Below are 27,500 nucleotides of genomic sequence, written 5' to 3' on the forward strand. Positions count from 1 at the left end.
ACACCGCCAGATTCACTAAAGCCATTAAAAGAGAGATTCGTGTTGGTTGCGAACTGCAATCTTTGTTTTAACACCAAGCTTTACCAGCAAATCTGTTCTCCTAATTAGTAAAATATGTCAGATGTTAGGGCCTGTTTAAAAAAAGTCAGGAAAAGAATTGATTTTCATTTCTCTAAGCTCCGCTGCTAATTGACCCAATATCGCTGGTCGTTTTTAAACTCATTTATCACCTACCAGAATTAAATGAACTGACAATGGAAAATCCATGGGGGAGCGAAGTATATAATCTGGTGTAATCCTTTTTTTTATTTCAGTGGATGTACATTCCCATCATTTTACACTTTTTTTACATCCTGGTTTTACAGTAAATTAAATTATAAGTGTCTTCTCACCTCTTGAGGCAGTTACATAGTCTGGCTGAAAAAAGACAAAAGTCCATCCAGTTCAACCATTAAAGAAAAATATATAATCCTACACCCACAGTTGATCCAGAGGAAGGCAAAAAAACCAGCAAAGTACGATCCAATTTGCTCCTGCAGGGAAAAAGTTCCTTCCTGATCCCCCGAGAGGCAATCGAATATTCCCTGGATCAACTTTCCCTATAAATGTTATATCCAGTTATATTCTGTGCATCCAAGAAAGAATCCAGGACTTTCCTACAGCAATCCACTGAGCTGGCCACAACCAACTCTGGAGGGAGTCTATTCCACATTCTCACAGCTCTTACTGTGAAGAAACCTTTCCGTGTTTGGAGATTACATTTCTTTTCCCTTGTGCTCTGTGATGACCTCAGGGGGAATAACTACACCGAGTTCACTATATGAACCACTGATGTATTTATACATGGAGATCATATCCCCCCTTATGTATTATACATGGAGATCATACCCCCCCCCCTTATGTGTTATACATGGAGATCATACCCCCCCCCCCTTATGTATTATACATGGAGATCATACCCCCCCCCTTATGTATTATACATGGAGATCATATCCCCCCCTTATGTATTATACATGGAGATCATATCCCCCCCTTATGTATTATACATGGAGATCATATCCCCCCTTATGTATTATACATGGAGATCATACCCCCCCTTATGTATTATACATGGAGATCATATCCCCCCCTTATGTATTATACATGGAGATCATATCCCCCTTATGTATTATACATGGAGATCATATCCCCCCTTATGTATTATACATGGAGATTATATCCCCCTTATGTATTATACATGGAGATCATATCCCCCCTTATGTATTATACATGGAGATCATATCCCCCCTTATGTATTATACATGGTGATCATATCCCCCCTTATGTATTATAGATGGAGTTCATATCCCCCCCTTATGTATTATACACGGAGATCATATCCCCCCTTATGTATTATACATGGTGATCATATCCCCCCCTTATGTATTATACATGGAGATCATATCCCCCCGTATGTATTATACATGGAGATCATATCCCCCCTTATGTATTATACATGGAGATCATATCCCCCTTATGTATTATACATGGAGATCATATCCCCCCTTATGTATTATACATGGAGATCATATCCCCCCTTATGTATTATACATGGAGATCATATCCCCCCCTTATGTATTATACATGGAGATCATATCCCCCTTATGTATTATACATGGGGATCATACCCCCCCTTATGTATTATACATGGAGATCATATCCCCCCTTATGTATTATACATGGAGATCATATCCCCCCTTATGTATTATACATGGAGATCATATCCCCCCTTATGTATTATACATGGAGATTATATCCCCCCTTATGTAGTATACATGGAGATCATATCCCCCCTTATGTATTATACATGGAGATCATATCCCCCCCCTTATGTATTATACATGGAGATTATATCCCCCTTATGTATTATACATGGAGATCATATCCCCCCTTATGTATTATACATGGAGATCATATCCCCCTTATGTATTATACATGGAGATCATATCCCCCCTTATGTATTATACATGGAGATCATATCCCCCTTATGTATTATACATGGAGATCATATCCCCCCTTATGTATTATACATGGTGATCATATCCCCCCTTATGTATTATACATGGAGATCATATCCCCCCTTATGTATTATACATGGAGATCATATCCCCCCTTATGTATTATACATGGAGATCATATCCCCCCCTTATGTATTATACATGGAGATCATATCCCCCCTTATGTATTATACATGGTGATCATATCCCCCCTTATGTATTATACATGGAGATCATATCCCCCTTATGTATTATACATGGAGATCATATCCCCCTTATGTATTATACATGGAGATCATATCCCCCCTTATGTATTATACATGGGGATCATATCCCCCCCTTATGTATTATACATGGAGATCATATCCCCCTTATGTATTATACATGGAGCTCATATCCCCCCTTATGTATTATACATGGTGATCATATCCCCCCTTATGTATTATACACGGGGATCATATCCCCCCTTATGTATTATACATGGTGATCATATCCCCCCCTTATGTATTATACATGGAGATCATACCCCCCCTTATGTATTATACATGGATAGCATATCCCCCCTTATGTATTATACATGGAGATCATATCCCCCCTTATGTATTATACATGGAGATCATATCCCCCCCTTATGTATTATACATGGAGATCATATCCCCCTTATGTATTATACATGGGGATCATATCCCCCCTTATGTATTATACATGGAGATTATACCCCCCCCTTATGTATTATACATGGAGATCATATCCCCCCTTATGTATTATACATGGAGATCATATCCCCCCCCCTTATGTATTATACATGGAGATCATATCCCCCTTATGTATTATACATGGAGATCATATCCCCCTTATGTATTATACATGGAGCTCATATCCCCCCTTATGTATTATACATGGAGATCATATCCCCCTTATGTATTATACATGGAGATCATATCCCCCCCTTATGTATTATACATGGAGATCATATCCCCCCTTATGTATTATACATGGTGATCATATCCCCCCTTATGTATTATACATGGAGATCATATCCCCCCTTATGTATTATACATGGAGATCAGATCCCCCCTTATGTATTATACATGGAGATCATATCCCCCCTTATGTATTATACATGGAAATCATATCCCCCCCTTATGTATTATACATGGAGATCATATCCCCCTTATGTATTATACATGGAGATCATATCCCCCCCTTATGTATTAAACATGGAGATCATATCCCCCCTTATGTATTATACATGGAGATCAGATCCCCCCTTATGTATTATACATGGAGATCATATCCCCCCTTATGTATTATACATGGAAATCATATCCCCCTTATGTATTAAACATGGAGATCATATCCCCCCTTATGTATTATACATGGAGATCATATCCCCCCTTATGTATTATACATGGAGATCATACCCCCCCTTATGTATTATACATGGTGATCATATCCCCCCTTATGTATTATTCATGGAGATCATATCCCCCCTTATGTATTATACATGGAGATCATATCCCCCTTAGGTATTATACATGGAGATCATATCCCCCCTTATGTATTATACATGGTGATCATATCCCCCCTTATGTATTATACATGGAGATCATATCCCCCCTTATGTACAATACATGGAGATCATATCCCCCCTTATGTATTATACATGGAGATCATATCCCCCTTATGTATTATACATGGGGATCATATCCCCCCTTATGTATTATACGTGGAGATTATATCCCCCCTTATGTATTATACATGGAGATCATATCCCCCCTTATGTATTATACATGGAGATCATATCCCCCCCCCTTATGTATTATACATGGAGATCATATCCCCCTTATGTATTATACATGGAGATCATATCCCCCCTTATGTATTATACATGGAGATCATATCCCTCCCTTATGTATTATACATGGCGATCATATCCCCCTTATGTATTATACATGGAGATCATATCCCTCCTTATGTATTATACATGGAGATCATATCCCTCCTTATGTATTATACATGGAGATCATATCCCCCCTTATGTATTATACATGGAGATCATACCCCCCTTATGTATTATACATGGAGATCATATCCCTCCCTTATGTATTATACATGGAGATCATATCCCCCCTTATGTATTATACATGGAGTTCATATCCCCCCCTTATGTATTATACACGGAGATCATATCCCCCCTTATGTATTATACATGGTGATCATATCCCCCCCTTATGTATTATACATGGAGATCATATCCCCCCTTATGTATTATACATGGATAGCATATCCCCCCTTATGTATTATACATGGAGATCATATCCCCCCCTTATGTATTATACATGGAGATCATATCCCCCTTATGTATTATACATGGAGATCATATCCCTCCTTATGTATTATACATGGAGATCATATCCCCCCCTTATGTATTATACATGGAGATCATATCCCCCCTTATGTATTATACATGAAGATCATATCCCCCTTATGTATTATACATGGAGATCATATCCCCCTTATGTATTATACATGGAGATCATATCCCCCCTTATGTATTATACATGGAGATCATATCCCCCCCTTATGTATTATACATGGTGATCATATCCCCCCTTATGTATTATACATGGAGATCATATCCCCCCCTTATGTATTATACATGGAGATCATATCCCCCCTTATGTATTATACATGGTGATCATATCCCCCTTATGTATTATACATGGACATCATATCCCCCCCTTATGTATTATACATGGTGATCATATCCCCCCTTATGTATTATACGTGGAGATCATATCCCTCCTTATGTATTATACATGGAGATCATATCCCCCCCTTATGTATTATACATGGAGATCATATCCCCCCTTATGTACAATACATGGAGATCATATCCCCCCTTATGTATTATACATGGAGATCATATCCCCCCTTATGTATTATACATGGAGATCATATCCCCCTTATGTATTATACATGGAGATCATATCCCCCCTTATGTATTATACATAGAGATCATATCCCCCCTTATGTATTATACATGGAGATCATATCCCCCCTTATGTATTATACATGGAGATCATATCCCCCTTATGTATTATACATGGAGATCATATCCCCCCTTATGTATTATACATGGAGATCATATCCCCCTTATGTATTATACAAAAATGAAAAACCCAGAGGTGATCAAATGCCTACAAAAGAAAGCTCTATTTGTGAGGGGAAAAAAATGATCAAAATGTCAGTTATGTACAGAGTTGCATGACCGAGCAATTGTCAATTAAAATAACGCAGTGCTGTATAGCAAAGTATGACCTGTTCAGGAAGGGGGGTAAATCTGGCGAAGAAGTGGTTCAACATTTGATATGTTTTTTTTTCATTACAAATACTTGTATAGCGCTGTCAATTTATGCAGTTCTTTTACATATATATATTGTACATTCACATGGATGGAAGAAGGGTAGCGGATGGTAAGGAGTATATCCACACACCAGCAGCTCGATGTAGTATTTTATAAGCGACCAGGAAGACCTCCTCAGTGTCACTGAAGATCACAGACTGGCGCACCGGAAGTGACCTCAGTGAAGGGCAGGGAAGCCAGCGACAGCCACCATGAAACCCTCAGCTAGAGTGGGACTGGCCAAAACATATCCCGGTCACCATGATACAATGATGACGACGCGTTTCACAGGAATCAGTGCTTTGTCAGTCCTGTTCACAGTTTATGGTTCTGTCGATCTATTTAAGTATTAGATTCGGACATATTCGGTGTCACTGAAGAACACACACTGGAAATGACGTCACAGCGCACCAGAAGTGACCTCAGTGAAAGGCAGGGAAGCCAACGACCGCCAACACATTTGGAGCATCTTGAAGTGAAAAATCTGACAAAAATGACTCAGGACTGTTGCAGTAGAGAGTCTGGATGGTGAACTCAATGGATGGAAGAAGGGCTGCGGATGGTTAGGAGTATATCCACAGATCAGAAGCCCGATGTAGTATTTTATAAGCAACCAGGAAGACCTCGGTGTCACTGAAGATCACACACTGGAAATGATGTCACCAGAAGTCACCTCAGTGAAAGGCAGGGAAGCCAACGACAGCCGCCATATTTGGAGTATCTTGAAGTGAAAAATCTGACAAGGACTACTTGGGACTGTTGCTGTGGAGAGTCTTGATAATGAACTCAATGGATGGAAGAAGGGCTGCGGATGGTAAGGAGTATATCCACACAACAGAAGCCCGATGTAGTATTTTAAAAGCGACCAGGAAGACCTCCTCAGTGTCACTGAAGATGTCACACTGGAAGTGACGTCATGGTGCACCAGAAGTGACCTCAGTGAAAGGCAGGGAAGCCAACGACACCCGCCATATTTGGACCATCTTGGAGTTAAAAATCTGACAAAGAAGACTCGGGACTGTTGAGCAGTTAGAGAAATCTCTATCAGGCAGGAATGGGACGGCATTCCTGGTGATAATTGGAATAAAATATGGGATTATGAGATTCTCATTCTGTTTTTATGTAGATTTTGCACAGCGTCCCAACTATTTTAGGAATTGGGCTTGTATATGAATTCTCCTTTATCCCTGTCTTCATTTTTTTTTATTATTTATGCAGTCACGTAGGATGTGGTACTCTCCCATACCCAGCCCATAACCTATTATTTCTTAAAAGAAAAATGGCGTCACCCACCTGGCTGTCTGAGTATAAAACATTTTCTTGTACAGGTCGTACTTTTCTATTTTTTTAAACCCGCGACAAAGTTACTTTAAATCTGAAATGCGTCCATGTTTATTTTGCTACAATATCCCCGTCTTTGCATTTAATACCCATAGATGCTTTGCAAGAGGTTTCCAAGACTCCCGGGGATGACATCACTATCTGGTGACTGCACAAGGCTGTCCACGTAGCAGCCATCTGATGGTTCAGGCGGCTCGAGCACTTATCATAATGGGTTTTCATGTTCCCATTTCAAATGGAACATTTCGGTTACAATATATCTCGGCTCGAATTGCATATGTGCTCAGAATGATAACCCCCCCCCCCCCGTCCATCCTGCCTTCCCCGCGTCTTAAACTGATTAGCTCTACTCTTCGTTGCAAGCCGGATGAATCCGTAAATACCCATTTAAAAGGAAATGGGGGCTAGAATATGTTTGCACTGAGCAGACATTTTTTTGAGTTGTTGTTGCAACGACGATCTGTCGGACATTTCATACTTTTACCCCTGGTTCACATCTGTGCGGGCGGTACCGCTGCGGGGCCCAAATAAATACCTAAGAAAAACAGAGCGTTCGTGGGGAAAGCCAGGGTGATGGTACAATGACCTACACCCCCGACAGTCAATATGTCCGAATCCAATACTTTATCCTCTTGGTGCCGGCCGAACGCAAATGTGCTGCCTCCCGGCGTCTGGGCCTAGACGCAGAGCGGCCGCACATTTGCGTTCTATTAAAAAAAAGACATGTGTGCTGAGAGCGCGCGCCCTGCCCGCTGCCAGCACACATGTCCGGTACTCACGGAAAGGTCCCGATCTCCTCTTTCGATCGAGACCTTTCCCGATCATGTCACCGCCGTGACGTTGTGTCACGTCGATCACATGACTCTAAACCCTGCCCCACCTCCCAGCTTCTGAAATCCTTAAAGGGCCGGGAGGTGCCGGAGCCAAGGGGTTAATAGATCGGTAAAACCATAAACTGTGAACGGGACTGTGTTTGTGCGAAGTGTGTCGTTGTGGTGTCCGGGATTTGTTTTGGTCAGTCCCACTCCAGCTGAGGGTTTCATGGTGGCTGTTGCTGGCTTCCCTGAGGTCGCTTCTGGTGCGCCATGACGTCACTTCCGGTGTGTGATTTTCAATGACACCGAGGAGGTCTTCCTGGTCTTTTATGAGATACTACATCGAGCTTCTGGTCTGTGGATATACTCCTTACCATCTGCTGCCCTTCTTCCATCCATTGACCAGGAAGACCTCCTTGGTGTCACCGAAGATCACACACTGGAAGTGACGTCACGGCGCACCATTAGGAGTATATCCACACACCAGAAGCAACAAGGAAGACCTCTTTGGTGTCACCGAAGATCACACACTGGAAGTGACGTCAAGGCGCACCGGAAGTGACCTCAGTGAAAGGCAGGGAAGCCAACGACAGCCACCATGAAACCCTCAGCTGGAGTGGCACTGGCCAAAACAAATCCCGGTCACTGTGATGATGCGTTTCACAGGAATCTGTGCTTTGTCAGTCCTGTTCACAGTTTATGGTTCTGTCGATCTATTAAAGTTTTGGATTCGGACTTATTGACTGTCAGTGGTGTAACATCACCCTGGCTTTCACCACGAGCGCTCTGTTTTTCTTGGTTTTATCAATCTCACACTACACTCCTAATGGTAATCGGAGCAGCTGTGGGACCAGCCCCCCCCCACCACCCTTTTTGTCTTGCTTTACCCAATGGACAAATGGGTGCTCTTTACATCTGGAGGAAAAGAAATGTAATCTCCAACCATGGAAAGGTTTCTTCACAGTCAGAGCTGTGAGAATGTGGAATAGACTCCCCCAAGAGTTGGTTGTGGCAGCTCAGTGGATTGCTGTAGGAAAGTCCTGGATTCTTTCTTGGATACACAGAATATAACTGGATAGAACATTTATAGGGAAAGTTGATCCAGGGAATATCCGATTGCCTCTCGGGGGATCAGGAATTTTTTTCCCTGCAGGAGCAAATTGTATCGTGCTTTGCTGGGGTTTTTTTTGCCTTCCTCTGGATCAATTGTGGGTGTAGGATTATAACTTTTTTTTTTTTTTTTAATGTTTGAACTGGATGGATTTTTGTCTTTTTTCAGCCAGACTAACTATGTAACCCAATGTTGGTTGTGTTATTTAGCGCCTTGTGGCTTGTTTCTTTCCCCACATACCTACCTGCAGCCGCACCACCCACACAGAGGAATGCAGGGCCCGCCGGCAGGTGCCATTAATTTTAATGGCACTCCACCCGGACTGGAAACCGCAACCGGACTGGGATCCTCAGTTCCCGTGCAGGCTGCGATTTCCCAAGTAGTGCAGGGACTTCTTCCCTGCATGACCGGGGGCAAAGGACTACGTTCAAAAGAATGGGCTCTTGTGCCTGCGCAAATCGCGGCCCGCACGACTGCACAGATGTGAACCAGGGGGTTAAAGTGGTTGTAAAGGCTCAATAATCGGTCGATTTATTCTTAGATTCGATTTTTGAATGAAAAATCGTTCGGAAATCGACCCGTGTATGGCCGGCCTTTGGCTGGATTTTCACTTTTAATGTACAGGTCATACACAGAGGAAGGAAGAGGTGAAAGGGTTAAAGGATACATTCACCTATGATAACATGTTACATGTTTCATTTGTTTTTAGTGTGGACACATGTAACGTGTTCCCGATCCTACAGCCACCACCTGTTCCAACCACCCCAATGCGACAAATGTACAGGAAGAAGTTCCCCATACTACCTATCAGATTTCAAAAACCACACGGCTGCGTCATTCATTCACAATGTTCTGCGAATGAATGGACTACAAGTCCCAACAGCCTTAGCGGCTGTCAGCTTTGTAGTCCTCAGTGTAGTCCACCTGTAGAGCGTCGTGGTAGTTCATTCATTCTTCCTGTCAGTAATGCCCCGTACACACGATAAGAAAATTGTACGAAAAATTTCACGGAACCACTGATCGAACGATTTTCTCTTCGTTGATGAGCGGGATGTTTTAACCCATAACAATATTGTGAACGAAAAAATCCGGTTGAACAACAGTGAAACATTTTGTCGTTTTGCATACGAACGACCGATTTTCTATGCGATGGTATGACGGTTGTACGAAAAAAATCTATCAAGCGCTATCACGCATGAGCGGAAACAGAAGATAACCCGGATGTTTATGTCCAAGGAATCTTCATAAACACGAACGGAAAATCCAAATGTTAAAAGTAGATCGGCCCAATGAGGTCATGAAACCAGAATTCTGCATATTATATTTTGTGTATCACTATTTATGTACATAGTTCATGTGATAAACGATATTATACGCATGCTGGTAATCGTGTATATCGATCGTTCTGGGCAGCAGGGCGTGGAACGCTCATTTTGCACGGAAGGGCTTGGAACACTCGTTTTGCACGGAAGGGCGTGGAACGCTCGTTTTGCACGGCAGGGCGTGGAACGCTCGTTCTTGCCGGAAGGGTGTGGAATGCTCGTTTTGCACGGCAGGGCGTGGAACGCTCGTTCTTGCCGGAAGGGTGTGGAATGCTTGTTTTGCACGGAAGGGCGTGGAATGTTTGTTCTTGCCGGAAGGGTGTGGAATGCTTGTTTTGCACGGAAGGGCGTGGAACGTTCGTTCTTGCCGGAAGGGTGTTGAATGCTTGTTTTGCACGGAAGGGCGTGGAACGTTCGTTCTTGCCGGAAGGGTGTGGAATGCTTGTTTTGCACGGAAGGGCGTGGAACGTTCGTTCTTGCCGGAAGGGTGTGGAATGCTTGTTTTTCACGGAAGGGCGTGGAATGTTCGTTCTTGCCGGAAGGGTGTGGAATGCTTGTTTTGCACGGAAGGGCGTGGAACGTTCGTTCTTGCCGGAAGGGTGTGGAATGCTTGTTTTGCACGGCAGGGCTTGGAACGCTCGTTTTGCACGGCAGGGCGTGGAACGCTCGTTCTTGCCGGAAGGGTGTGGAATGCTTGTTTTGCACGGCAGGGCGTGGAACGTTCGTTCTTGCCGGAAGGGTGTGGAATGCTTGTTTTGCACGGAAGGGCATGGAACGTTCGTTCTTGCCGGAAGGGTGTGGAATGCTTGTTTTGCACGGAAGGGCGTGGAACGCTCGTTCTTGCCGGAAGGGTGTGGAATGCTTGTTTTGCACGGCAGGGCTTGGAACGCTCGTTTTGCACGGCAGGGCGTGGAACGTTCGTTCTTGCCGGAAGGGTGTGGAATGCTTGTTTTGCACGGCAGGGCGTGGAACGTTCGTTCTTGCCGGAAGGGTGTGGAATGCTTGTTTTGCACGGAAGGGCATGGAACGTTCGTTCTTGCCGGAAGGGTGTGGAATGCTTGTTTTGCACGGCAGGGCGTGGAACGTTCGTTCTTGCCGGAAGGGTGTGGAATGCTTGTTTTGCACGGAAGGGCGTGGAACGTTCGTTCTTGCCGGAGGGGTGTGGAATGCTTGTTTTGCACGGAAGGGCATGGAACGTTCGTTCTTGCCGGAAGGGTGTGGAATGCTTGTTTTGCACGGAAGGGCGTGGAACGTTCGTTCTTGCCGGAAGGGTGTGGAATGCTTGTTTTGCACGGCAGGGCGTGGAACGTTCGTTCTTGCCGGAAGGGTGTGGAATGCTTGTTTTGCACGGAAGGGCATGGAACGTTCGTTCTTGCCGGAAGGGTGTGGAATGCTTGTTTTGCACGGAAGGGCGTGGAACGTTCGTTCTTGCCGGAAGGGTGTGGAATGCTTGTTTTGCACGGCAGGGCTTGGAACGCTCGTTTTGCACGGCAGGGCGTGGAACGTTCGTTCTTGCCGGAAGGGTGTGGAATGCTTGTTTTGCACGGCAGGGCGTGGAACGTTCGTTCTTGCCGGAAGGGTGTGGAATGCTTGTTTTGCACGGAAGGGCATGGAACGTTCGTTCTTGCCGGAAGGGTGTGGAATGCTTGTTTTGCACGGCAGGGCGTGGAACGTTCGTTCTTGCCGGAGGGGTGTGGAATGCTTGTTTTGCACGGAAGGGCATGGAACGTTCGTTCTTGCCGGAAGGGTGTGGAATGCTTGTTTTGCACGGAAGGGCGTGGAACGTTCGTTCTTGCCGGAAGGGTGTGGAATGCTTGTTTTGCACGGCAGGGCTTGGAACGCTCGTTTTGCACGGCAGGGCGTGGAACGCTCGTTCTTGCCGGAAGGGTGTGGAATGCTTGTTTTGCACGGATGGGCGTGGAACGTTCGTTCTTGCCGGAAGGGTGTGGAATGCTTGTTTTGCACGGAAGGGCGTGAAACGTTCGTTCTTGCCGGAAGGGTGTGGAATGCTTGTTTTGCACGTATGGGCGTGGAACGCTCGTTCTTGCCGGAAGGGTGTGGAATGCTTGTTTTGCACGGAAGGGCGTGAAACGTTCGTTCTTGCCGGAAGGGTGTGGAATGCTTGTTTTGCACGGCAGGGCGTGGAACGCTCGTTCTTGCCGGAAGGGTGTGGAATGCTTGTTTTGCACGGAAGGGCGTGGAACGTTCGTTCTTGCCGGAAGGGTGTGGAATGCTTGTTTTGCACGGAAGGGCGTGGAATGCTTGTTTTGCACGGAAGGGCGTGGAACGCTCGTTCTTGCCGGGAGGGTGTGGAATGCTTGTTTTGCACGGCAGGGCGTGGAACGCTCGTTCTTGCCGGGAGGGTGTGGAATGCTTGTTTTGCATGGCAGGGCGTGGAACGCTCGTTCTTGCCGGAAGGGTGTGGAATGCTTGTTTTGCACGGAAGGGTGTGACTACAAGGTTGCACGCACACCACGTCACTTCCACTTGTACGGAAGACGTCAACACTACGTATTGCCTGACAAACTTTTTTTTTAGATTGGTTAATGTGGGCCACGATTTCGACCAGCGAACGAACGCCTCTCGGTCATTGGATGACCGATCGATCGATTATCGTGTATTCCCACCGTAAGTATCGGCTTGCCTGTACGGGATGTATGAGCATGCAGATACATTGAATGTATACATGAGACCTGCTTGGCATCCGTGATCTGCTGATCGCTGGTGCAATGCTTTACAGGCTCTAAACACAAAAAATAAATGCACTTTTTTTATTTTTTTTTACCTGCAAAAAATATGCATTTATTATTTTTTGTGGAAAGGTAAACTTATCCTTTAACCGCCCGCCCTATAGTACAATGACAGGCGCAAGGTGGTTCTCTCGTTCTGATAGGACGTCATATGACGTCCTCCCATTCTCACTGCACAAGCACGGCTCAGGGAGCGCGCAGCGCGGCGATCGCCGGTGCGCTGTGTCCCTCGGACACAGCAGATCACGGAAAGAGCCGAAGATGTCGGCTCGGTCATGTGATCAGCTGTGTCCAATCACAGCTGATCACATGTAAACACGGAAATGCCGGTGATCGGCATTTCTCTCCTCTCGAGCTGTCCCGCTGACAGAGGAGAGGAGAGCCAGTAATTGGCATTCCTCGGAGGGGACATGTACACTGATCATCAGGGCGATGATGAGTAGTGTGCCCTGATGATCAGTGTGGCCCCAGAAGTGCCACCTGTCAGTGCCCATCAGTGCCACGTGGTAGTGCCCATCAGTGCCACATCAATGCCACATATCAGTGCATACCAGTGCACATCAATGCCACATATCAGTGCCAATCTGAGCTGCCTTTCAGTGTCACCCATCAATGCCAATCAGTGCCCCCTATCAGTGCCAGTCAGTGCCGACTATCACTGCCAGTCAGTGCCGCCTATCAGTGCCGCCTATCAGTGTCATGTATCAGTGATGCCTGTCAATGCCCATCAGTGCAACCTATCAGTGCCACCTATCAGTGTCCATCAGTGCAGCCTATCAGTGCCCATCACTGCAGCCTCATTAGCGCACATCAGTGAAGGAGAAAAATCACTTATTTACAAAATTGTATAACAAATACTAAGAAAAACCTTTTTTTTTTTCCAGAATTTTCAATGGTTTTTGGTTTAAGAAAAAATAAAAAACTCTGAGGTGATTAAATACCACCAAAAGAAAGCTCTATCTGTCTCAAAAAAATGATAAAAATTTCATATGGGTACAGTGTTGCATGACCGCGCAATTGTCATTCAAAGTGTGACAGCGCTGAAAGCTGGAAATTGGCCTGGGCAGGAAGGGGGCAGAAGTGCCCTGTAGGCAGGAAGGGGGTAGAAGTGCCCTGTAGGCAGGAAGGGGGTAGAAGTGCCCGGTGGGCAGGAAGGGGGTAGAAGTGTCCTGTAGGCAGGAAGGGGGTAGAAGTGTCCTGTAGGCGGGAAGGGGGTAGAAGCGCCCGGTGGGCGGGAAGGGGGTAGAAGTGTCCTGTAGGCAGGAAGGGGGTAGAAGTGCCCGGTAGGCAGGAAGGGGGTAGAAATGCCCGGTAGGCAGGAAGGGGGTAGAAGTGCCCGGTAGGCAGGAAGGGGGTAGAAGTGCCCGGTAGGCAGGAAGAGGGTAGAAGTGCCCGGTAGGCAGGAAGGGGGTAGAAGTGCCCTGTAGGCAGGAAGGGGGTGACAGTGTCCTGTAGGCAGGAAGGGGGTAGAAGTGCCCGGTAGGCAGGAAGGGGGTAGAAGTGCCCGGTAGGCAGGAAGGGGGTAGAAGTGCCCTGTAGGCAGGAAGGGGGTAGAAGTGTCCTGTAGGCAGGAAGGGGGTAGAAGTGCCCGGTAGGCAGGAAGGGGGTAGAAGTGCCCGGTAGGCAGGAAGGGGGTAGAAGTGCCCGGTAGGCAGGAAGGGGGTAGAAGTGCCTGTAGGCAGGAAGGGGGTAGAAGTGCCCGGTAGGCAGGAAGGGGGTAGAAATGCCCGGTAGGCAGGAAGGGGGTAGAAGTGCCCGGTAGGCAGGAAGGGGGTAGAAGTGCCCGGTAGGCAGGAAGAGGGTAGAAGTGCCCGGTAGGCAGGAAGGGGGTAGAAGTGCCCTGTAGGCAGGAAGGGGGTGACAGTGTCCTGTAGGCAGGAAGGGGGTAGAAGTGTCCTGTAGGCAGGAAGGGGGTAGAAGTGTCCTGTAGGCAGGAAGGGGGTAGAAGTGCCCGGTAGGCAGGAAGGGGGTAGAAGTGCCCGGTAGGCAGGAAGGGGGTAGAAGTGCCCGGTAGGCAGGAAGGGGGTAGAAGTGCCCTGTAGGCAGGAAGGGGGTAGAAGTGCCCGGTAGGCAGGAAGGGGGTAGAAGTGCCCTGTAGGCAGGAAGGGGGTGACAGTGTCCGGTAGGCAGGAAGGGGGTATAAGTGTCCTGTAGGCAGGAAGGGGGTAGATGTGCCCGGTAGGCGAGGGGTTAATATACAGGACACACAGCAGGATGAAGGAGCTAAAGGGTCTAATGTGCAGAATAAGGAAGGTGAAGGGTTACAATGCTAAGGAGACCGCATGGGGATCAAATGCATAGGAAAGGAGGGGGTGAAAGGGTTAAAAAAAAAGGTTCTTGAATCTGCTGCCTCCGCAGATCTGTGCTGTGAATTTGGAACTAATGGTTCATTTATTTATGAGTTCATCTCTCCTTTTCTTCCTCTGTATTCAGGAGAGGAGGGCTCACAAATGTAAACGCGACATCTGCGGTATTTATTTATTTCAGGTACTTATATAGCGCCATCAATGTACGCAGCACTTTACATATATATTGTACATTCACATACAGTCTCCGCCCCCGAGGGGTGTACAGTCAACGGTCCCTAACTCATTCATACATACAGTGGGGATCGAAAGTTTGGGCTCCCCAGCTAAAAATTTGTATTAATGTGCATAAAGAAGCCAAGGAAAGATGGAAAAATCTCCAAAAAGCATCAAATTACAGATTAGACATTCTTATAATATGTCAACAAAAGTTAGATTTTATTTCCATCATTTACACTTTCAAAATAACAGAAAACAAAAAAATGGCGTCTGCAAAAGTTTGGGCACCCTGCAGAATTTATAGCATGCACTGCCCCCTTTGCCAAGCTGAGACCTGCCAGTGTCATGGATTGTTCTCAATCATCATCTGGGAAGACCAGGTGATGTCAATCTCAAAGGTTTTAAATGCCCAGACTCATCTGACCTTGCCCCAACAATCAGCACCATGGGTTCTTCTAAGCAGTTGTTTAGAAAACTGAAACTGAAAATAGTTGACGCTCACAAAGCTGGAGAAGGCTATAAGAAGATAGCAAAGCGTTTTCAGATGTCAATATCCTCTGTTTGGAATGTAATTAAGAAATGGCAGTCATCAGGAACAGTGGAAGTTAAAGCAAGATCTGGAAGACCAAGAAAAATATCAGACAGAACAGCTCGCAGGATTGTGAGAAAAACAATTCAAAACCCACGTTTGACTGCACGATCCCTCCAGAAAGATCTGGCAGACACTGGAGTTGTGGTCACTATTCCACTATAAAGAGATACTTGTACAAATATGGTCTTCATGGAAGAGTCATCAGAAGAAAACCTCTTCTACGTCCTCACCACAAAAATCATCGTTTGAACTTTGCAAATGAACATATAGACAAGCCTGATGCATTTTGGAAACAAGTTCTGTGGACCGATGAGGTTAAAATTGAACTTTTTGGCCGGAATGAGCAAAGGTACGTTTGGAGAAGAAGGGGCACAGAATTTAATGAAAAGAACCTCTGTCCAACTGTGAAGCATGGGGTTGGATCAATCATGCTTTGGGGTTGTGTTGCAGCCAGTGGCACAGGGAACATCTCACGTGTAGAAGGAAAAATGGATTCAATAAAATTTCAGCACATTTTGGATGGTAACTTGATGCCATCTGTGAAAAAGCTGAAGTTAAAGAGAGGATGGCTTCTACAAATGGATAATGATCCTAAACACACCTCGAAATCCACGGGGGATTACATCAAGAGGCGTAAACTGAAGGTTTTGCCATGGCCTTCACAATCTCCTGACCTCAACATAATTGAAAATCTATGGATAGACCTTAAAAGAGCCGTGCGTGACAGACAGCCCAGAAATCTCAAAGAACTGGAAGACTTTTGTAAGGAAGAATGGGCAAAGATACCTCAAACAGGAATTGAAAGACTCTTGGCTGGCTACAAAAAGTGTTTACAAGCTGTGATACTTGCCAAAGGGGGCAGTACAAGATATTAACTCTGCAGGGGGCCCAAACTTTTGCAGACGCCATTTTTTTGTTTTCTGGTATTTTGAAAGTGTAAATGATGGAAATAAAATCTAACTTTTGTTGACATATTATAAGAATGTCTAATCCGTAATTTGATGCCTTTTGGAGATTTTTCCATCTTTCCTTGACTTCTTTATGCACATTAATACACATTTTTAGCTGGGGTGCCCAAACTTTCCATCCCCACTGTACACATACTAGGGACAATTTAGACAGGAGGAGCAAATTACCTCCGAGCATGTCTTTGGAGTGTGGGAGGAAACTGGGGTACCCAGATGAAACCCACGCAGTCACAGGGAGAACATGCAAACTCCAGGCAGGTGGTGCTGTGGTTGGGATTTGAACCAACGGCCCGAGTACTGTCAGGGAGATATGCTAACCATTTAGCCACTGTGCTGCCCAGGAGCTCATTACAGCGATCCCGCGGTACAGAGCTGTTCGGATTGGCACTGTACGATGGAGACCGGATATAGTGAATGCGGGGTCTGGGGAGAGCGGATACAGTGAATTCGGGGTCCGGGGAGAGCGGATACAGTGAATGGGGGGTCCGGGGAGAGCGGATACAGTGAACTCGGGGTCCGGGGAGAGCGGATACAGTGAACGCGGGGTCCGGGGAGAGCGGATACGGTGAACTCGGGGTCCGGGGAGAGCAGATTCGGTGAACGCGGGGTCCGGGGAGAGCGGATACGGTGAACGCGGGGTCCTGGGAGAGCGGATACGGTGAACGCGGGGTCCAGGGAGAGCGGATACGGTGAACTCGGGGTCCGGGGAGAGCGGATACGGTGAACTCTGGGTCCGGGGAGAGCGGATACGGTGAACTCGAGGTCCGGGGAGAGCGGATACGGTGAACGCGGGGTCCGGGGAGAGCGGATACGGTGAACGCGGGGTCCGGGGAGAGCGGATACGGTGAACGCGGGGTCCGGGGAGAGCGGATACGGTGAACGCGGGGTCCTGGGAGAGCGGATACGGTGAACGCGGGGTCCGGGGAGAGCGGATACGGTGAACTCGGGGTCCGGGGAGAGCGGATACGGTAAACTCGAGGTCCGGGGAGAGCGGATACGGTGAACTCGGGGTCCGGGGAGAGCGGATATGGTGAACGCGGGGTCCGGGGAGAGCGGATACAGTGAATGCGGGGTCCGGGGAGAGCGGATACAGTGAATGCGGGGTCCGGGGAGAGCGGATACAGTGAATGCGGTGTCCGGGGAGAGCGGATATAGTGAATGCGGGGTCCGGGGAGAGCGGATATAGTGAATGCGGGGTCCGGGGAGAGCGGATATAGTGAATGCGGGGTCCGGGGAGAGCGGATATAGTGAATGCGGGGTCCGGGGAGAGCGGATATAGTGAATGCAAGGTCCAGGGTTTCGTATCACTTTAACAGGCGCAGCGGCCACCCAAGGGTGATTTCTGCAGTGCCGTTTGTAAAGGACACTGTAGAAATGATCATGCATCCACCATGTCAGCATTCCGCGACTCATGTCAGTAGGTACAGTTGTGACCAAAATTATTCAACCCCCAATGCTGTAAAGGGGTTTAGGGACTATAGTGTACATTTGGAATTGTATTCAGAATCAAATCCTACAAGGACGTTGTAACTACCCAAATGCAACTAAAATGACATCAATTGTTTATGTAATACAGTAGTAAATGGTTCTTATGTGGTTTCTTCATTGCCACAATTATTCAACCCCTTAAAGACTACCACTCTGAAGAACAGAGGTTCATACAGGTGCTTTCCATCAGGTATTGAAAACACCTGTGGATGTCACCGAGCAGCAATCAAGCATAATAAGCACCAATTAGGCAGCTTTAAAATGACTGTGATACTCAGCTCCTTCTAGACATTTACTGGTGTGGTTACAAACATGGTGAAGGCAAGAGAATGGTCCAGGAAGACAAGAGAAGAGGTGATTTCTCTTCACAGGAAGGGCAATGGCTATAAGAAGATTGCAAAGATGTTAAACATACCAAGAGACACCTTAGGAAGCATCATTCGCAAATTCAAGGCAAAGGGCACTGTTGAAACGCTACCTGGTCGTGGCAGAAAGAAGATGCTGACTTCGACTGCTGTGCGCTACCTGAAGCGTAGAGTGGAGAGAAGTCCCCGTGTGACTGCTGAGGAACTGAGAAAAGATTTGTCAGATGTGGGTACAGAAGTTTCAGCCCAGACAATAAGACGCACACTGCGTAATGAAGGCCTCCGTGCCAGAACTCCCAGGCGTACCCCCTTGCTGTCTCCAAAGAATAAGAAGAGTCGACTGCAGTATGCCAAAAGCCATGTGGACAAACCACAAAAGTTGTGGGATAGTGTTCTGTGGACTGATGAAACAAAATTAGAACTGTTTGGGCCCATGGATCAACGCTATGTTTGGAGGAGGAAGAACAAGGCCTATGATGAAAAGAACACCTTGCCTACTGTGAAGCATGGTGGAGGGTCAATCATGCTTTGGGGCTGTTTTGCTTCTGCAGGTACAGGGAAGCTTCAGCGTGTGCAAGGTACCATGAATTCTCTTCAGTACCAGGAGATATTGGATGGAAACGTGATGCAGTCCGTCACACACCTGAGGCTTGGGAGACGTTGGACCTTTCAACAGGACAATGATCCCAAGCATACCTCCAAGTCCACTAGAGCATGGTTGCAGAGGAAAGGCTGGAACATTTTGGAGTGGCCATCGCAGTCACCAGACTTAAATCCGATTGAGAACCTCTGGTGGGACTTAAAGAAAGCAGTTGCAGTGCGCAAGCCTAAGAATGTGACTGAACTGGAGGCCTTTGCCCATGAAGAATGGGCGAAGATACCCGTAGATCGCTGCAAGACACTTGTGTCAAGCTATGCTTCACGTTTAAAAGCTGTTATAACTGTAAAAGGATGCTGTACTAAGTACTAAGATTGAATGTCACTTGGGGGTTGAATAAAACTGATAATGCTGTGAGCACAGAAAAGACATTTGTGGTTATTTCATTATAACTGTTATGTTATATTTGTCTGACCTACAAGTGCCTCTTTAATGTAAATGTAAGCAAGATGACTGAATGATCAAAAGCAATGTCAAACTGGCCAAAACACTCAATTTCAGTGGGGGTTGAATAATTTTGGTCACAACTGTAAGTGGCCTAATAGGCTGGGTTTTGTTGTGTGTTTACTTTAAAGCCTCAGACAGAAAAATCAGCACAAGGGACAGCTTACATTCAGTAGGATGTGTCCCTTGTGCTGATTATTCTGCTGTTAGTAGTACTCATTCTCCATCTTGACCCCACCCCCAACACTGGAATCTTCTGGGGGGGGGGGGTAATACAACTAAAGGGCTGTTTCATCTACAGTGCCTGACTGTGCCCGTCCTTTCTGACCAGCTCTGTCATTCATAGAAGCCATACTACAGATGTTATGAATGGACCAGGATCTGTGAATGGAGGGGCAGAGCTATCAGTCGTCCATCTGTGCTCCATTGTTAGATCGTGTTCCACTAATTCATGATTCAAAGCTCCGCCCCCTACATTCATGGTTCCTGTTCCATTCATAGAAGTTTACAATGGTTTCTATGAATGGCGGAGCTGGACAGAAAGGGCGAGTGCATTAACCACCGCTGCACCGGGGGCAAAGAAAGGTGACTACTAACAGCAAGGGGATCAGCACAGGGAACACTGAATGTACGTTTTGTCCCTTCTGCCCCTTTCAGTTTTTTTTTTGGCTGCACTTAGATTTTAAAGGGTCAGTCCACCCACAACTAATACTTAGTGGTTGTGAGATCGGTGAGATAAAACAACAAATCCTACATAAGTTGTACCTACAGCGGGTACAGAAAAGAACCCCCCCCACTTTAAAAGAATCATGTTTTGTGGCTTTGCAGCCTGAAATGAAGACAGACACAGTTCTTGTTTTATCCAGCTGTATTTACTCAGTGAAACTCATAACATCCAAGTGAAGGATAGAACACCAACATGTGAGAAAAAAAAAATCAAAAACGGAATCACTGAGTTGGAAAAAGGATCCCCCCCCCCTCCTAAAAATGACTCAGTCAGGTGTAGCTAATCACCTTCTCAATGGAACACTTATTTGATTTTCACTTGTGATCAGCTGGGGTCATTTTGATTAGTTCAGCATGAAAAGAGCTTTCCTGGAGCATTTCAGTCCCTGGTAGTGTAACCAAAGAAAATAATCAGCTCTGGGTGGCCAGGCACTGTCACCGGGATCTCCGGGATAAAGTTGTGGACAGGCAAAAGTCAGGGGACTGATACAAAACAAATGTCCAAGGCTTTATCAATGTCTAGAAGCAGAGTGAAGTCTATGATGAAGAAGTGGGAGGTATTTGGTACAACACAGACCCTTCCAGGATCAGGACATCACTCCAAACTGGATGAAAGAGCCAGGAGGAATGTTCTGAGGCCACACAGAGAAAGGGGTTCTGGTCAGAGCAGACGAAAATGGAAGGACTTGGCCTCAACACTAAATAATATGTCTGGAGGAAATCCAATCCAGCTCACCATCCAAATCCCACCATTCCTACAGTACAACATGGAAGGGGGAATATCGTGTTATGGGGAGGTAATATCCTGTTATGGGGGGGGGTAATATCCTGTTATGGGGGTAATATCCTGTTATGAGGGGTTTCTCTGCAGCAGGGACTGGAGCCCTTGTCAGGATAGAAAGAAGTTGGACTGGGCAAAATCCCTTTACATTCTGGAGGAAAATCTGCTGCCCTTGGCCTGAAAGTGGTCAATGGGAAGAAGGTTCACCTTCCAATATAACAATGAGCCAAAGCCCAGCGACAATGAACCCCCCCCCAGTGGTTAGAGGAGAAGAAGGGGGATGTCCTTGCATGGCCTAGTCAGAGAGCAAACCTCAACCCCATTGAAATAACGTGAAGACTGCCGTCCACAAACTGTCCCCATCCAATGTCACCTTCCACCGTCCCCATCCAATCTCCCCATCCAATGTCACCTTCCAACGTCACCTTCCAACGTCACCATCCAACGTCACCATCCAACGTCACCATCCAACGTCCCCATCCAATGTCACCTTCCACCGTCCCCATCCAATCTCCCCATCCAATGTCACCTTCCAACGTCACCTTCCAATGTCACCATCCAACGTCACCATCCAACGTCCCTATCCAACGTCACCTTCCAACGTCACCATCCAACGTCACCTTCCAACGTCACCATCCAACGTCACCATCCAACGTCACCATCCAATGTCACCTTCCAACGTCACTATCCAATGCTACTGTCCAACGTCACCTTACAATGTCACCATCCAACGTCACCTTCTAACGTCACCTTCCAATATCACCATCCAATGTCACCATCCAACGTCACCTTCCAACGTCTCCATCCAACGTCACCTTCCAACGCCATCGTCCAACGTCACCTTCCAATGTCACATTCTAATGTCACCATCCAATGTCACCATCCACGTCACCTTCCAACGTCCCCATCCAATGTCCCCATCCAACGTCCCCATCCAACGTCCCCTTCCATTGTCACCTTCCAACGTCACCATCCAACGTCACCTTCCAATGTCACCTTCCAACTTCACCTTCCAACGTCACCATCCAACGTCACCTTCCAACGTCACCTTCCAATGTCACCTTCCAACGTCACCATCCAATGTCACCATCCAATGTCATCATCCAACGTCTCCTTCCAATGTCACCATCCAATGTCACTGAACCTGAGCCGTTCTGCAGAGAAGAGCGGCCAAATATCGCAAAGTCTAGATGTGCAAAGTTAGTAGAGACAAATCCCAACGGTCTAAAGGCTGGACTTGCAGGAAAAGGGGCTTCAACAAAATACAGACATAAGGGGGGGGGGGGATCCTTTTTCCAACATTGAGAATATGTAATTTTATTTTTTTTATTTTTTTTTTACTTCTGATATGTTGATGTTATTTTTTCACTTGGATGTTACTAGTAAATACAGCTGTATAAAACAAACACTGTGTCTGTCTTCATTTCAGGCTGCAAAGCAACAAAATGTGTTTATTTAAAAGGAGGGGGGATTCTTTTCTCTACCCACTGTATTTCTCTGCAGACCTCTCCTCTACATCTGTTCAAAGCCCAGCATTAATACAGCTTGTCTGAGATTTCAGAAAGTAGGGGGCAGGGAGCTGAAATTATACTCTGCAGAGCTTAGTGAGGAGAGCTGAAAGTTGATTGGAGGGAAGGGACACCCCCCCCTTCACACAGCACACAGGAACAGAGCGGAGGCTGTCAATCACAGGCTGTGTGCTGGAGCTCCCCTGTCCCCTTTCTTCTCTTGGTGTCAGGAAAACTTGTCAGAAGTGATTCATGCTGATAGCAGAGGAAGGAGGCAGCAGACAGAAATGACACTCAGTGCTCTGGACTGAGACAGGTACACACTATAGTGTGATGTGCTTTGTTCATATTTCATGTCTGAGGTTTACAGCCGCTTTAAACGTTTCCCAGCAGATTTCAATTTAATAAAAAAAAAACTTGCAGTTGCTGCAGTACCTCGATTTTTGCCTTAATATAATATTTATATTTGGGGTGAAATAAATATTTAAACTTTTTTTTTTTTTGGATCGTCGCAGGAAGAAATAATAATGCAAGCACCGGATTATTTTGGCCTTGCGTTCATTGAAATTGCTTTGGGATTTTACATCTGCGCTTGTCACCATGGCAACGTTCCTGAAAATTAATGTTGTGACTACTACGAGCGCGAGTGACAGGAACAAAAAAACCCCACAATTGTGTCAAACATTGTAATGTAATCATGTTAAACACCTGATTAAAATCGGGGACTGTAATGAACAGCCTATGAGGGATCCATGCGGTCTGCGGAAGACACGAAAATGACAAATTCTGTGTTAGAATGTGATTATAAAAAAATGGGAGTTTATGTTGGTTCTATTATATAAAAAAAAAAAAATAAAAATAAGGGGGAAAAAGGGCGCAAAGGCTCTGCGGAAAACCCGGAAATTACAAATTCTGTTTTACAATCTGATTATTTAAAAAATAGGAGTTTATGTTGGTTCTATTATATTAAAAAAATAAAAATAAGGGGGAAAAAGGGCGCAAAGGCTCTGCGGAAGACCCGGAAATTACAAATTCTGTTTTACAATCTGATTATTTAAAAAATAGGAGTTTATGTTGGTTCTATTATATTAAAAAAAAAAAAATAAGGGGGAAAAAGGGCGCAAAGGCTCTGCGGAAGACCCGGAAATTACAAATTCTGTTTTACAATCTGATTATTAAAAAATGGGAGTTGTTTGTTGGTTCTGTTATAATTAAAAAAAAAAAAAAAAAAAAAGGTGCAGAGGCTCTGCGGAAGACACGAAAATGACAAATTCTGTGTTAGAATGTGATTATAAAAAAATGGGAGTTTATGTTGGTTCTATTATATAAAAAAAAATAAATAAAAATAAGGGGGAAAAAGGGCGCAAAGGCTCTGCGGAAAACCCGGAAATTACAAATTCTGTTTTACAATCTGATTATTTAAAAAATAGGAGTTTATGTTGGTTCTATTATATTAAAAAAAAAAAAATAAGGGGGAAAAAGGGCGCAAAGGCTCTGCGGAAGACCCGGAAATTACAAATTCTGTTTTACAATCTGATTATTAAAAAATGGGAGTTGTTTGTTGGTTCTGTTATAATTAAAAAAAAAAAAAAAAAAAAAGGTGCAGAGGCTCTGCGGAAGACCCGGAAATCACAAATACTGTTTTAGAATCTGATTATAAAAAAAAGGGAGTTTATGTTGGTTCTATTATATAAAAAAAAATAAATAAAAATAAGGGGGAAAAAGGGCGCAAAGGCTCTGCGGAAGACCCGGAAATTACAAATTCTGTTTTACAATCTGATTATTAAAAAATGGGAGTTGTTTGTTGGTTCTGTTATAATTTAAAAAAAAAAAAAAAAAAAGGTGCATTGGCTCTGCGGAAGACCCGGAAATGACAAATACTGTTTTAGAATCTGATTATAAAAAAATGGGAGTTTATGTTGGTTCAATTATAATAAATAAATAAATAAATAAATAAAAAAAAAGGGAGCAAAGGCTCTGCGGAAGACCCGGAACTAATAAATACTGTTTTAGAATCTGATTATTAAAAAAAATGGGAGTTTATGTTGGTTCTATTATAATAAAAAAAAGTTAATAAATAAATTAAAAAAGGGGCGCAAAGGCTCTGTGAAAGATCCAGAAATGACAAATTCTGTTTTAGAATCTGATTATAAAACAAATGGGAGTTTATGTTGGTTCTATTATAATAAAAATAAATAAATAAAAAGGTGCAAAGGCTCTGCGGAAGATCCAGAAAATGACAAATTCTGTATTAGAATCTGATTGTTAAAAAAATGGGAGTTTATGTTGGTTCTATTATAATAAAAAATGAATAAATAGATTTTAAAAAAAGGGCGCAAAGGCTCTACGGAAGACGCTTTTGGAGCGTGGGAGGAAACCAAAGTGCCTAAAGGAAACCCACGCAAGCACAGGGAGAGCATGCAAACTCCATGCAGGTAGTGTTGTGGTTGGGATTCAGACGGACAACCCTAGTGCTGCCTCGCTTTCAGCTGAATACATAATATTTATGTTTGGTTTTTCCGATCCTTTTTTACATATTTACATCTGAGGCATTATTCAATTTTCTGTCCAATTACCTTTTAGATTTACCTTCACCTATGTAGTGCAAGGGTTGGCCTAATTGGACACAACGGAAAGTGTTGTTTAGGTTTGACCTCATATTATTTATACTCTTCTTCCCTGTCAGGGCTCTGGACACATAAAGAAAAGGAGGTGCAAAAAAAGCATAGAAGCATAGTTTGGCCTTCTATGCTTTTTTGCACCTCCTTTTCTTTATGTGTCCAGGGCCCTGACAGATCCCGTGGGAAGAAGAGTGATTCCACCCTGGCCTAGGTGCTACATGCAGAAGTGGGGTTGGAAAGCGCTGAGCCTCCACACCTCAGCCCCAGTATTTCAGGCATCGGTGCAGACCTGAGGAGTAAGTACATTGTGACCAGACCGGTATCCTTCTTACACACCACCGAGGGACCACCAGAGGATTTCAGCACCAGGCAGTCTCTATCCAGGACCCCCGGATGCTTGTGATCTTGATATGCGCAGTGAGATTGCGCTTCTGGTGAGTGGGCAATCTGTCTATACCTCTACATCAGGACACCGGACCAAACTCACAGTGATTGAAGTCTATTTTTGGACTATATGCTTCATATGATAAGACTTCACTGGACTTGTGTCATTTATCTCTTTGCTGAAGATCTGTTCAGCCTGTTCATGACTTGTTGTAGCGCTGCACTCCCCATTGTTTGATTCTTTGTTACATAATTTGGGAGTGGACTGTCTCTTCCTGCTTTTAGAGGGACATCATTCTCACCTAGGTGACAATCCTGGAAGTGCGGGGAGATGTTTGCAAAAAAAAAAAGTGTGAGTAGAAGTAAAATATAGGAAAGTGGGTGAGGAAAGTCTGCTCCCAGCAATACAGTTGAGTTCGCCTGAATCGCACATCGATACAAAAATCAAGCGTGTATGGTCACCATAAGTCCTCACGCACACGGGATGTTCTTACAGCGGCTGTTTTTGGCTTTTGACGTTTTTTCTATAGCCAGTAACCCCCCAGCATGTTATCTTTGGTGTCTGTTCACACAGACTGGAATCAACATTTTTTGACTGGAAAAAACCCCCAAATCTACTGGGTTTCTAGAGGAGTTTTTCAGCTATAAAAACGCTCTAACACTGAAAAACGCAGTAAAACGCCACAAACCGGCATTTTTGGACCTTTTTTGACCCCCCCAAAAAATTTTTTTGGTAAATAAAAAGGCTAAAAATGCAAACATGGGAAAACGCCACTAATTGTGGCTAAATGCTAATGCAAAAACGCTGAAAGACAGGACACCGAGTCCTGATATTCTCTCAGGTACCAGGATGTGTAATGCTGTATGCAAAGCAGGGCGGTCCTGGGAAGAGGACATGAGGGGTCACTTCTACAACCAGAAAGCACAGCTATTGGCTGAATAAAACTCCAATGAAATGCTGCAACATCTGTGACCACGTAAAATGGGTTTATGTCATTCACCGACAGATCCGGTCACATAGAGTCAGTCAGTATTAGTCCTCATGCACACGGGGCGTTTTTACAGCGGCTGTTTTTGGCTTTTGACAGCTTTTTTCTACAGCCAGTAAACCCCCCAGCATGTTATCCTCGGTGTCCATACACACACAGACTGGAATCAACGTTTTTTTGGCTGGAAAAAAACCAGGACTAGTGGGTTTCTAGAGGCATTTTTTAGCTATAAAAACGCTAAAAAACGTGGTAAAAAGCCGCAAACTGGCGTTTTTGGACATTTTTTGAGCATAAAAAAAATTTTTTTTTTTGTAAAAAAGGCAAAAAACTGCAAACGCGGCTAAATGCTAATGCTAAAACGCTGAAAAATTCACGTTTTTTATGTGACTTTGCACAGCTAATGTTACCGGCGTTATTAAAATGTCCCGTGTGCGTGAGCGCTCACACTAAATAGGAAATGTTCTGCACAGAGTGCTTCACATTCTTTCACAAACTTAAAGCAGAGCTCCACCCAAAAGGGGAAGTTTCGCTTTAAGGACTGCTGCCCATTAAGGATTGGCACCTTTGGGGGGCGGGGGGGAGCGGGTACCCAAATTTGGCAGGTACTCGCTCCCACTTCCGGTCCGATCGCCTAGGCGATCAAAAATGGAAGGTGTCCTCCCTCCCT

At 45.1% G+C, this 27,500-nt stretch overlaps 1 protein-coding gene across 1 annotated transcript in view; it reads left to right on the forward strand.

The window, feature by feature from the left end:
* CHD5 (chromodomain helicase DNA binding protein 5) overlaps positions 1-27,500 on the forward strand; it is a gene marked incomplete at its 3' end in the record, with an annotated part of 151,006 nt that overhangs the window by 47,314 nt on the left and 76,192 nt on the right. The window lies entirely within an intron of this gene.

Source organism: Staurois parvus, unplaced genomic scaffold (genome assembly GCF_062004578.1).
Source record: "Staurois parvus isolate SC_StPar_1 unplaced genomic scaffold, SC_StPar_1.0 ptg001056l, whole genome shotgun sequence".
NCBI classification, from domain to species: Eukaryota; Metazoa; Chordata; class Amphibia; order Anura; family Ranidae; genus Staurois; species Staurois parvus.